Genomic DNA, 13,523 nt, shown 5'->3' on the forward strand with positions numbered 1-13,523 from the left:
CCCCCCCCCCCCCCCCCGGAATTTGCAGCATCAGTCACCTTCTTAGCCTGATCAACCAACTGGAGTTCTTTCAATGCAAACACATACATAGAGAAGCAAATTGTACAACTGACTTCCTGTCAAAACAAAGCCACAAATTAGACATCATTCATCACTTTTACACTCATCACCAACTCCCTATTGTAGCTAAAGGAAGTTACTTATTGGAGAAAATGGGAGTAGTGAATTTCAAAAGAAAGAAACTCAAAAGGATAAAACAGCCCCCATGAGACTGTTTCTCTTTTTTGGTTTAGATTTCTCTATACATTTTGTGTTCATAATCTTTTCAACTGGGCTATTTCTCCCTAGTTATAGCTTCTTTGAATAGGTTTTGTTTTATTTTCTTCTTACTTTGTAAGGGAAGAGTCTCCCTTGTTTATGTTTCCTAGTTACTTTGTATCGAGTGGAGTCCTCTCTTTTAGGTGCATAGTTAGTAGGTTTCACCTTATAGTATATGGGGATGAGTTGACTATCCTTAGTAGGAAGGTCGACTTATGAACGAACATAGGATCGGAGGTAAGGTTTATATCCCCCTCCTTGTATTTTGTTTTATTTTTGTTTTAATGTTAAGGTTGGGATGTTGCTCAGCCCCTGGCCCCCTCAAGGGTCGTTAAAATAAAATAAAAAGTAAAGAGGAGTTTTGAGGAAAGTTTAAAGAGACATTTTGAGTAAAGTTTATGGAAACTATTGATTTCCAAATTTATCATTTGTACATTGAGAAAAGAGAAACTTTGATTTCTAAAAGAGTATCGAGTTCAGAGTTATCTCAGAGCAATTACCTCTTTTAAGAGGATATTTTGAGCAATTACCTCAAATTGAGAAAGAGTGTGTTTTATACATTTGAGGATGAGTATATATTTATTGGGAGTAGTATTGAGCACCGATATAGGAATGAGTTCAGACAACTCACATTTCTCATAAACCATGTAGCTAACATAGGTAAAGGATCATACTTTTTAGATGACTTTTTATTGCTTTCAAGCAGAGTTTTAGTGGATCCACTTAGTTGAGGTGTNATTTAAGTACATTTATTTATTTATTTATTTTACAATATGATAAAATACTACTATTAAAGCTATTTTATAAGACTAATATATGTCGTACCTTGTAGTGTACTCTTTTCTTAAATATAATAAAATTTACTTATCATTGATTTTAAAACAAATAAATAAACATGTTTTCCTAATTATATTTTCCTAAATTAAGTTTAAGGACTATCTTCGGATAGGCTCTGAGGGGTGCTTAACACCTTCCCCTCGAGTAATCAAAACCCTTACTTAGAATCTCACTGGTTTCGCAAATCAAAATAGAGTTTTACATTTACATATTTTAAGAAATGGTTTTCCTAATATTTTCCTTAAAATTTAGGTGGCGACTCTAAAACAAAACAATATTTTCCAAAAATAGAGTGTCAGCCACATTATGTTGTGAACTGTTTCGGCCGGTTCGAAATAGGGTGCGACAAGGTGTTCTATACCCAGACAAGGTATATGACAGTTCTGACAATGTGGGCGAGACGTTGTATCATCACATAGCTCATAGTGATTGCTGTCAGTTAGAGAATCTTCCGTATAAGAGTAAAATGTAATTTATTATATTTTTCTACACATCCTTGAGTTAGCATCTTTTATTTATGAAGCTTTAAATATTGTATTGAGTTGAGTTGAGTATTCTTCCAGCCTTGTTAGTTCAGTTTTTTATTCATTCAACTTTATTACATACTCATACATTCAATGTAATGATGTCATTCGAACTGCATTTTTTTATGATGCAAATACATGTCAGGATCATCAACAGACACTTTGTTGAGATCACTTTGCTCTCTAGTTAGCTTCTTGTGAGCTTTCTTGCATTCCGGAGGACTCCATTTTTCTTTTCAGTTTAGTCATTTTAGGGTGTCGTGGGTCTTGTCCCGACATCCATGTTGAACTATAGACGTTTCATAGATAGATAGAGTTGAGGAGTCTCTTAGTACTTTCTTTTCCTTTGAGATATTTTGCAAGCTATTATTATTGCATTGAGTATTTTCAGACAATATGAGTTGAGAATTTTACAATTTTAATGATTTACTTCTACTTTAAGCCTTTAAATGCTTGACTTAGTCTTCCGCTAAGTAGTCAACCATGCCAAGGGTTTGCTTGGGAATCAACAATGGTTCTCGAGTGTCGGCCACGTCCAAGGTGTAGGTCGAGGTGTGAAAAACTTCATATCAGAGTACAAAGTTCAAGAGTCTTAGGATGTCTATGAAACTGTGTCTTGTAGAGTCCTTTTTATCTGTGTGAAGCGTGCCACATCTATAATGAGGAAGCTACGACATTTAGGAATTTTACTTTCTTCTTACTCATGTTTGTGTGATAGAGTTCAACTCTATAAAAGTTTTTTCTAACTCGTGCTTACGCATGTCTTTTCAGATCATGTCTCCATGGAGAGCTGTTCGACATCCTGCTGGGAGGAACTCTAATCCTCAAGGTAAAGAAGTTCACAATGCACCAGAAATGCAACCCCCTCGGGGATATGTCACCAATGCTGAGTTCAGGAATGTTATTCAGATGTTGACTTTAGTTTTAGCAAATTAGGTGGGTGAACAAGGAGTAGGTTGTTAGAATGTGGGTGATACATCTAGAATTTGTGAGTATTTTAAAGATGAATCCCCTAGAGTTCTTAGGGTCGAAGCTCATTGAGGATCTGGAGAACTTAAATGAAGAACTCCAGAAAGTGTTTGATGTCATGTGTGTTGATGATGCAGAGCGTGTAGAGTTGGCTTCTTATTAGCTCAAAGGTGTTTCTTGGATATGCTATGATCAATGGAAGAAGAACAGGGCAGAAAGGGCACTACTTTTGAGCTAGGTTGTGTTTGAGAACTCTTTCTTGGGTCACTTCTTTCCCCAAGAGCTAAGGGAAGCTAAGGTAAGAGAGTTCTTGAATCTGAAACATGAAGCTACGAGTGTGCAGGAGTACAACCTCAAGTTTACTCAACTATCCCGCTATGCTCCAAAGATGGTGGCTGGTATGAGGAGCAGGATTAGTTTGTTCGTGTTTGGGCTATCCTGCTTATTGAGTAAGGAAGGTAAGGAAACTATGTTGATGGAGGACATGGACATAGCTAGACTGATGCTTCATGTACAACAGGTTGAGGAAGATAAGTTAAAGGATAGAGAAGAGCTTCCAAGAGGGCTGAGCCAGCAAGTCATAAAACTATGCAGTAAAAGACAGGAAATGGGAACTGGTCATTGTTTCAACAGAGATCATCTGGACCTGCTCCATCATCAGCTAGTGTACCTGTACCCAGGAACAAGAATGACCACCGAAATCAGAATTTCAGAGCTCAACCTACTCAGTCTTAGGGAAGTGTCGCACAAGGGGCTACTTGGACCCCTTCATATGCTAAGTATGGTAAGAACCACCCAGGAGCGTGTCATGATGGCTCCAATGGATGCTTCAAGTGTGGTCATATGGGTCATTTTATGAGAGAGTGCCCTAAGAATAGGTAGGGTAATGGGGGCAACAAAGCCCAATCTTCTTCAGCAGCTCTAGCAGACAGAGCCGCTCCGAAAGGAGCTACTTTAGGGACAGGTGGAGGAGAAAACCGTTTGTATGCTGACTTAGTTAAGATAGACATGGTGGATTTTGATGTCATTCTACGTATGGACTAGCTTCATGCTTGTTATGCCTTAGTCGACTATAGAACTCGAGTAGTCAAGTTTCAGTTTCTTAATGAGCCAGTTTTAGAGTGGATGAGTAATTCAACAGTGCCTAAGGGTCGTTTCATTTCATACCTTAAGGCCAGAAAGTTAATTTCTAAGAGGTGCATCTATCACTTAGTCCTAGTTAATGACTCTAGCATTGAGACACCACTTATTCAGTAAGTTGCAGTTGTGAGTGAGTTTCCAGAGGTCTTTCCATATGATCTTCCCGGATTCCCTTATGAGAGAAATTAACTTCAGAATAGATATTCTTCTTTATACCCAACCCATTTCTATTCCGCTATATAGAATGGCTTCAGCCGAGTTAAAAGAGTTAAAAGAGAAGTTGAGAGATATTTTTGATAAGGGTTTCATCCGACCAAGTGTCTCACCTTAAGGCGCTTCGGTCTTATTCCTGAGAAAGAAAGATGGTTCTGTTAGGATGTGTATCGATTGTCGTTAGTTGAACAAGGTCACCATAAAGAATAAGTATCTCTTTCCAAGAATTGATGACCTTTTCGACCAACTTCAGGGTGCCACTTGCTTCTCTAAGATAAACCTCAGATTTGGCTATCATTAGTTCAAAGTGAGAAAAAATGACATCTCGAAGACAATATTAATGACCTGATATGGTTATTATGAGTTCCTTGTTATATTCTTTGGTTTTATTAATGCTCCTACAACATTCATGAATCTCATGAATAGAGTATTTACACAGTATTTGGATATGGTTGTTGTTGTATTCATCGACGACATCCTGATCTACTCGAGAAATGAGGAGGATCATGCCAATGTCCTCCAAACTCTTAAATATCGAGAGTTATATGCCAAGTTTTCTAAGTGTGAGTTATGGCTTGAATATGTGGCATTCTTAGGTGATATTATGTCTAGCGAAAGAATTTGAGTCGACACTCAGAAGATTGAGGCAATGCAGATTTGGCCCAGGCCCACCTCTCCAACTGATATAAGGAGTTTCTTGGGGTTGATTGGTTACTACAGAAGGTTCGTTGAGAGTTTTTCATCTATTTTGTCTCTGTTGACTAAGTTGACTCAGAAAATAGCTAAGTTTTAATAGTCTGAAGCTTGTGAACAAAGTTTTCAGGAATTGAAAACTCAGTTAACTACTGCTCTAGTATTGACCCTACCAGAGGGTATAGAGGGTTTTGTCATCTATTGTGATGCATCCAAAGGGAGGCTTGGTTGTGTGTTGATGCAGAAAGGTAAGGTTATAGCCTATGCCTTCGATCAGCTTAAGATTCACGAGTGGAAGTTCCAGTGGCAACGAAACCGGGAGGTACCGGTACTGGTTCCGTCTCGGTTCTGGATAGTACCGGTTAGATCCAGAATTGTTCCGGTTCGGGAGGGGTAACGGGACGAAAACCGGGATTTACCGGTCCATCCCGGTCCGGTTAGTCTCGGTTCCGGTCCGGTTCGTACTTTTTTTTTTTTTTTAAATCTGAAAATTAGAAATTATAGCTGTTGAGAGTCGTTGGGCAACGGGTTTTGGGCCCCACCAATGGCTCTTCACCCCATAACCCCCCATTTACACCTCCCTACCCCCCAAACTTTTTTTAATACCCCAAACTTCTTAAAACTACATTTTCATCATTTTTTTTAACTATAAATACCCCTAATCTTTCATTCTTTTCACTCACAAAAATATCTTCTAATCTCTCTACTCTCTAAATTCTCTTATTCTCGACTTCTCGTTAAAATTACGAATTTGGTCTTTGGAAATTGGAGCTTCAAAATTCAACTTTCAATTTTCGCCTTCCGATCATACACGTCTACTTTTTTAAGTAGATGTTTGGTACATTCATTCCAACTCACTTTTCATTTAGTTATTTATTTGTTTACATTTAATTATTTATTTTGTGAGTAATTAATCTCTAGTCTCTACTTATTTAGTTGTTTATTTGTTTAAAACTTTGCTAATCATTTTCGTATTATATATAATTTACTCACTTTTTATATTTGAATATGGATTTCGGAAAAAACATTATTGAAAAGGGTAAAACAACCATAGTTAATTCGTTCACTAATTTATCTAGCTCAAAATCCAAGAAAAATAAAAAAACCGGTAGTACTTCTCAATCTAAAAATAAAAAAACTTCTCAATTAAGAATAAATACGGATGATTATACGCATGTTGATGAAACTGTTTTTAATATTGATAGTAATAGTGGATTAGATCCTTATCATGAACATTTACAAAGAAGATTTGGTAATTTTGAAGAGGAATTACCTGAAGATGATGAACATGATGTTAATGATTATGTTGATAGTTTTGATAATAATGTTGATGAATATGATGATGATGAAACTGAGCCACCGTCGGCTACTAGTCCCACTCCCAATCCCTCTTCCCCGGCTCCAGCTCCCTTTCGTTGTCCTGCTCCCATTCCCCCCGTGCATCCTAGGACTAAGGTAGAACGCGCTAAAAAATCAGTTGTGTGGCAATTTATGACTCAGAATGAAGATAAAACACAAGCTATTTGTAATAAATGTAAACATAGAATGAATCATAAAACTGTAGGAAAACAGGGTGGGACGGGACATTTGAGTAATCATTTAATGTCATGTTGTAAAAATGAATTTTTGCATGCTAAAGCTGTAGCTGAAGCTAAAAAAAATGGTACCACCCTTCTTGAAAATGTAGGAGTAGATGACTCTAATATGGTCCAAACACAATTAAATCCTTCTAATGTTTCTGGTTCTAGTATACAACGGTCATATAGTAGAGAAAAAGATCTTGAAGAATTAGCTAAAATGATTGTTGTTATGGGTTTGCCATTTAGTTTTGCTGAAAATCCCGGTTTTATTCATTATATCCAAATTGTGTATAATCCACATTTTAAAGGTTTTACTAGAAATACAATTAAAAAGGCTATCTTTGATTATCAAGCTCAACAATTTCAATATCTTCGTTGTTTATTTTATTATAAAAATTGTAAAATAGCTATTACTTCTGATATGGGCCGTAGTGTAAATGGTAATGATTATTTCACAATTACTGCGCATTGGATTGATGAAAATTGGACTTTCCAAAAAAGAATTTTAGGTTATAAATGTTGTGAAATGCATAAAACCGGTAGTTATATAGCTCAAACAATTATAGATGTTTTGCAAAACTATGTAATTTGTGATAAAAATAAGTAGTGTCACATTATATAATGCTTCTAATAATAGTAATGTTGTTGAAATACTAAAACCGTCTCTTTGCCCTTTTTATATTGATGATTTTCATATTAGGTGTGCTGCACACATATATAATTTGATTGTTAGAGATGGTATAGCAATATATGATGATGGTTGCACAAAAGTTGAAACTGCATGTCATTTTATTTTTAAATGTCAAGTTAAGTCTAGACGTAGAGATTTTGAAAATCGTTGTCGTGAATTTAATCTTCCACCTAGAAAAATTCCAAAATCAGTGTGTACTAAATGGAATTCTTTATTTGATATGCTTGAAGTTGCTTATGAACATAGGAAACCTTTACAAATGGTTTGGAATGCTCATAATTCAAATATGACATATAGACTTGATGATAATGATTGGAATGACATAAAAGGACTTATAGAATTCTTAAAAGTTTTTTATTTAACTACAAAAAAAATATCTGCACTTTATTATCCAACTATTTGCTCTGTTTTACCTAATATTTGTGCTATTTCTACTAAATTTTATAAATTCAAAAATAAACCAAGATTTGAACAATCTGTTAAGAAAATGATTGAAAAATTTTAAAAATATTTTATTCCTATTCCTCAAATTTATTTAACTGCTTGTTTGTTAAACCCACATTACAAAGATGAAGGTGCATCACGAATGGTTGATAAAATATATTTTAATTTGGGTATTGATAGTGAAGATGATGAAACACCTAGTTGTCAAGATGTTAAAGATAGTATAAAAATTGAAGCTAGAAAATTGTACGACTTGTATAATTCTAATATAAGGAATGTAGTACATAACGAAGAGCCTCAAAGTTCTAGGAGTAGATATAATAATGAAGATGATATTGATGATATGATAGATTGTATTATTGAACTTTCTCATAATGATAGAAATGATTTTGATGCATATATTAATCAAAATACAGAACCTACTACTATTGATCTTCTAGAATGGTGGAGCAATCGCGGCAAAGGATTTCCAAAACTACAACCGGTTGCTCGAGATGTGTTAGCTATTCAAGCATCTTCAGTAGCTTCGGAAGGCGCTTTTAGTGCAGCAAGATTTCAAATTGGAGAGCATAGATATTCATTAGCAGCAGATAGCTTGGAGATATCCGTACTATTTAGAGATTGGATTAATGGCGAGAGAAGGAGTTATGGTCGTCCACCTCTACCGACCAAATTTGAAAATGACGTTGATGAAATAATGCTAGATTTTAGTGATGACGGCATTGATGCAATGGAAGAACTAGCTAATCAACCAATTCCAGAGCATGTTACTAGAGAAATGTTAAATGATTTAAAAAAAGATTTCCTTGGTAGCATGAACTATTAAATTTAAATGTCTATTAGTATGAGTATAATAATTCGAGGTCTAATTCAAACAGAACCCTTCCTAGAAGGTGGCTGTGTAGATTAGATTTTTTAATACTCTACTAATATTTTGTAACTCAACTTGTACTATTTAATTAATATTAATAAAAGTATAGGCTATTCGCCTTAATTTTTTTTTATTATTGTCTTCAAAAGTTCAAATTTAACTTTTAAAGTGTGAAATTTAAACTTTTATAGTTTTAAAGTTTTAAATTTTCAAACTTTTAAAGTGTGAAATTTAAACTTTTATAGTTTTAAAGTTTGAATTTAAATTTTCAAACTTTTAAAATTTAAACTTTAAAGTGTGAAATTTAAATTTTTATAGTTTTATAGTTTTAAAGTTTATAATTCAAATTTAAATTTTCAAACTTTTAAAGTGTGAATTGTGAAATTTAAACTTTTTATAGTTTTAAAGTTTGAAATTTGAATTTAAATTTTCAAACTTTTAAAGAGTAAAATTTAAACTTTTATAGTTTTAAAGTTTGAATTTAAATTTTCAAAGTTTTAAATTGTGAAATTTAAACTTTTATACTTTTAAAAGTTTGAAAGTTTGTATTTAAAACTTTAAAAGTATAAATTTTTAAGTGTAATGTTCATAATTTTTTAATTTTAATTAAAAAATTATAATTTATAACGGTTGGACCCGGTTTCCGGTCCGGTCCGTTACTGGTCCGGGACGGGTACACGGATTTTTTTTCGGAATTACCAGTTCCGGTCCGTCCCGGTTCCGATTCTGTTCCGGCCCGTGGTGCCCGGTTCCGGAACGTCCCGGTCCAGTAGTCCCGTTACCGGTTCCGTTGCCACCCTTAAGTGGAACTACCTGACTCATGATCTCAAGTTGGCAGCAATAGTTTTTGCTCTCAAGATATGGTTCCACTACCTTTTTGACGTTCATGTGGATGTGTTCACTGACCATAAGAGTCTCCAATATGTTTTTAGTCAGAAGGAGCTTAATCTCAGACAAAGGAGGTAGTTAGAGTTGTTCAAGGATTACGATATGAGTATCCTCCATTACCCAGGTAAGGCTAATGTTGTTGCTAATGGTTTGAGCAGGTTGTCTATGAGGAGTATTGCTCATGTTGAGGAAGGCAAGAAAAAATTGTCTAAGAAAGTTCACAGACTTTCACGTTTGGGAGCCCATTTCTTAGATTCCAATAAAGGTGGAGTTGTTGTGATGAATGGGGCTGAATCATCACTAGTGTCAGAAATGAAAGAGGAACAAGACAAAGGACCCCTCTTACTTGAACTTATAAAGTCAAATGTTCATAAGCAGAAGGTGATGTCTTTTGAACAAGGGGAGATGGTGTGTTGAGATATAAACGTAAATTGTGTGTTCCAAAGGTGGATGAGCTCCAAGAGAGGATCATGGCAGAAGCTCATAGTTCCAGATATTCGATTCATCTCGAGTTCACAAAATGTACCATGACTTGAGAGAAGTCTATTGGTGGAATAGTATGAAGAGGTGCACTGTAGATTTTGTTGCTAAGTGCCCCAAATTGCCAACAAGTCAAGGTAGAACACTGAAGGCCATGTGGTGTGGCTTAGAGCATAGCTCTTTCGGAATGAAAGTGGGAGATGATTAATATGGACTTCATTACTGGCTTGTCGCGATCTCGCAGGCAACATGATTCGGTTTGGGTGATTATAGACCGGATTACTAAATCAGCCCATTTCTTACCGGTAAAGACTATAAATTCAGTAGAAGATTATGCCAGATTATACATCTGTGAGATAGTCCGACTTCATGGAGACTCTTTGTCCATCGTTTCATATAGGGGTGGGAAATTCACTACTCAGTTTTGGAAGTCATTTTAGAAAGGTTTGGGTTCAAAGAAAAACCATAGTATTGCTTTTCATCCTAAGACGGATGGCCAAGTAGAGCGCACTATTCAGACCTTAGAGGATATTTTGGGAGCATGTTTGTTATATTTCAAAGGAAATTGGGATGACCACTTGCCTCTTATAGAGTTTGCATACAATAACAACTATCATTCCAGTATTATGATGGCTCCTTATGAGGCTCTTATGGGCGAAGGTGTAGATCTCTTATTGGCTGGTTTGAGGTTGGTGAAGCTGAGTTGATAAGACCAGAATTAGTTCATCCTTCCATAGAGAAGTATAAAATAATCCAAGAGAGGTGGAAAACAGCGCAGAATCATTAGAAATCCTATATAAATGTTAGAAGGAGAGATTTGGAGTTTGAGGTTAATGATTGGGTCTATTTAAAGGTTTCACCTATGAAGGAGATTATGAGATTTGGTAAGAAGGGAAGCTCAGTCCCCGATACATTGGTCCTTACAGGATATCTAAGAGAGTTGGCAATGTAGCTTATGAGTTGGAGCTACCATCAGAGTTAGAAGCAGTACATTCGGTATTTCACATATATATGCTAAAAAAGTGTTTGAGAGATCCTTCACTTATTGTGCCTATTGAAAATATTGGTATCAAGGATAACTTATATTATGAGGATATTCCCATTCAGATTCTTGATCGTCAGGTTCGCAAGTTGAGAACAAAAAAGGTTGCATCAGTCAAGGTCTTATGGAGAAATCAGTTTTTTGAGAAGGGAATATGGGAAGCTGAGAAGGATATGAAGACTAGATACTCTCATCTCTTTTCCTTCTATTTAGTTCCAGTCCTAGGTATTAACTCTTCCTAATATACTCATTCAATCCAATCCCTTCTTCACTGTTTTGAGTTCATGAGTATTATATGTATTTTGAACTAATTTGAGTTGTTAAACAATTCCCTACCCTCTTAATGCTCAGTTCATCCATCATTCAAGGACGAATGATTCCAAGAGGGATATATTGTAACACCCTAAAAATTTCTAACCTAAGGCCTGAACCATTATTTATTTTCATTTAAAATTGTATTGGGTGATTCTTAAATTTCTCATATGTGTAAAAGTCATTTCTTTGGTGTTCGAATGGATTTGGATATGACTTAAGTTAACAAGAACCCCTTAGCACAGACTTGAGTTGAAAGCTTTATTACCGATTAAGTTTTGACATATGATTCTACTTAGGTCAACTTCAAATGATCATATCTCCCAACACATAATGAATTAGGTGGACCATGGCCTATTAAATTGAAAGCCTTTGAGTCCTCTTTCCAACGCCACCAAGTTTTCCTTATTTTGAGTTTGGAGTAAAAAGTTAAGATTATTTTACGAGAGACTGTCATATAAGAGTTTTTGAGTCTGTGAACAATGGATCCAACCTACGGGCTGTAGGTTGAACTACGACCCGTATTGTCAAACCATCAAAAACTTCAGAAGATCTGAATTTTGGGATCCAATTCCTATGGATTTATTCTACGGTCCGTAAGAACTACTACGGGTCGTTGTTCGGACCCGTAGAATGGACTTTTGAGCCCAAAAACTGAATATAAATTCCACATATGGGATCTATGGTCTGTAGAACAAACCAAAAACCGTAGATGGACCCGTAGTATGTTTTTATCAGATTTTAAGAAGGGTAGTTTAGTCTTTTTCCACCCTTTGTAAGCCTAAACCATAACTCTTTTTCACCTAATTAAGGTTTTAAATAGTGTTAAAGCATTCATTTACGTTCTTTAACACTTCAAAGACTTAGAGCATGGATTCAAGAGGAGAAAAGTTGGGGTTTTCTAACATTCTTCAAATTTTGTCAATTTAGCCAAGAACTTTGTTCTTCCTAGGTATGTAAGGCTATCATAGTGATGGACTGAGTTTGTCCTCATGCCTTACATCTACTTCTTTCAGCAAAAGAGTAATCTAGGGTTCTATCCTTATTTTGAGTATTTTTTAAATGAGTTGTTGTTGAATTCTGAGTTGCTATTCCTAATTTTTGAGTTGCTATGTATTATGCATTGATATTTTAGAGTTGATTGTTCATTTCTACTTTTCAGCATGAACCCTATTATTTGAGTATTCATTGAGTTATTGTTGAGAATTTTTTTAACCGAACAATTATCTTAAATTGATTTTCAAAGAAAGTAAAGAGGAGTTTTGAGGAAAGTTTAAAGAGACATTTTGAGTAAGTTTAAGGGAACTATTTATTTCCAAATTTATCATTTGTACATTAAGAAAAGATAAACTTTGATTTCTAAACGAGTAATGAGTTTAGAGTTATCTCAAAGGAATTACCTCTTTTAAGAGGATATTTTGAGCAATTACCTCAAATTGAGAAAAAGTATGTTTTATACATTTGAGCATGAGTATATATTCATTAGGAGTAGTATAGAGCACCGATATGGGGATGAGTTCAGACAACTCATATTCCTCACAAACCATGTAGCCAACATGGGTAAAGGATCATACTTTTTCGATGACTCCTTATTTATTTCAAGAAGAGGCTTTAGTGGATCTACTTAGTTGATGTGTTCTATACCCCAGCAAGGTATAGTACAGTTCTGACAGCATAGGCGAGACGATGTATCACAACATACCTCATAGTGATGGTTGTCGATTAAAGAATCTCCCAAATAAGAGCAAAAAGTAATTTATTTAATTTTTATATGCATCCTTGAGTTAGTATCTTTTATTTATGAAGCTTTAAACATTTCATCTCTTATTATTGTTTTGTATTGATTTGAGTTTAGGTGAGTATTCTTCCATTCTTATCAGTTTAATTATTTATTCATTCAGCTTAATTACATACTCGTACATTCAATGTATTGATGTCATTTGACTTGCATCTTTCTATGATGCAGATACAGGTCAAGATCATCAACATGCGCTTTGTTGGAGGACTTTGTTTTTCTTTTTAGTTAAGTCATTTTAGGGTGTCACGGGTCTTGTCATGACATTCATGTTGAACTATAGAGGTTTCGTAGATAGATAGAGTTGAGGAGTCTCTCAGTACTTTCATTTCCTTTGAGATGTTTTGTAAATTATTATTATTGCATTGAGTATTTTCAGACAATATGAGTTGAGAATTTTACAATTTTAATGATTTACTTCTATTTTAAGCCTTTAAAATGCTTGAATCAGTCTTCCGCTAAGTAGATAGTTAGGCCAAGGGTTTACTTGGGGACCAATAATGATTCTCGAGTGTTGGTCACGTCAAGGGTGTAGGCTCCGGGATTGACATTCAGTTTTCACAAAGAGAGTACAAATCTAAAAGTATCTTTACCAAGATAAGTGGTTGAAGCTCAACGAATAGATTTAACGAATTTTACTCAAATCTGATCTTGCAACACACCGCCTCTACTTGCTCGGACGAATCCTCAACCTCCATTTTAAAAAAAGCTCTAGATTTGATGGTA

This window comes from Solanum stenotomum, chromosome 7, assembly GCF_019186545.1.
Source record: "Solanum stenotomum isolate F172 chromosome 7, ASM1918654v1, whole genome shotgun sequence".
Classification (NCBI taxonomy): Eukaryota; Viridiplantae; Streptophyta; class Magnoliopsida; order Solanales; family Solanaceae; genus Solanum; species Solanum stenotomum.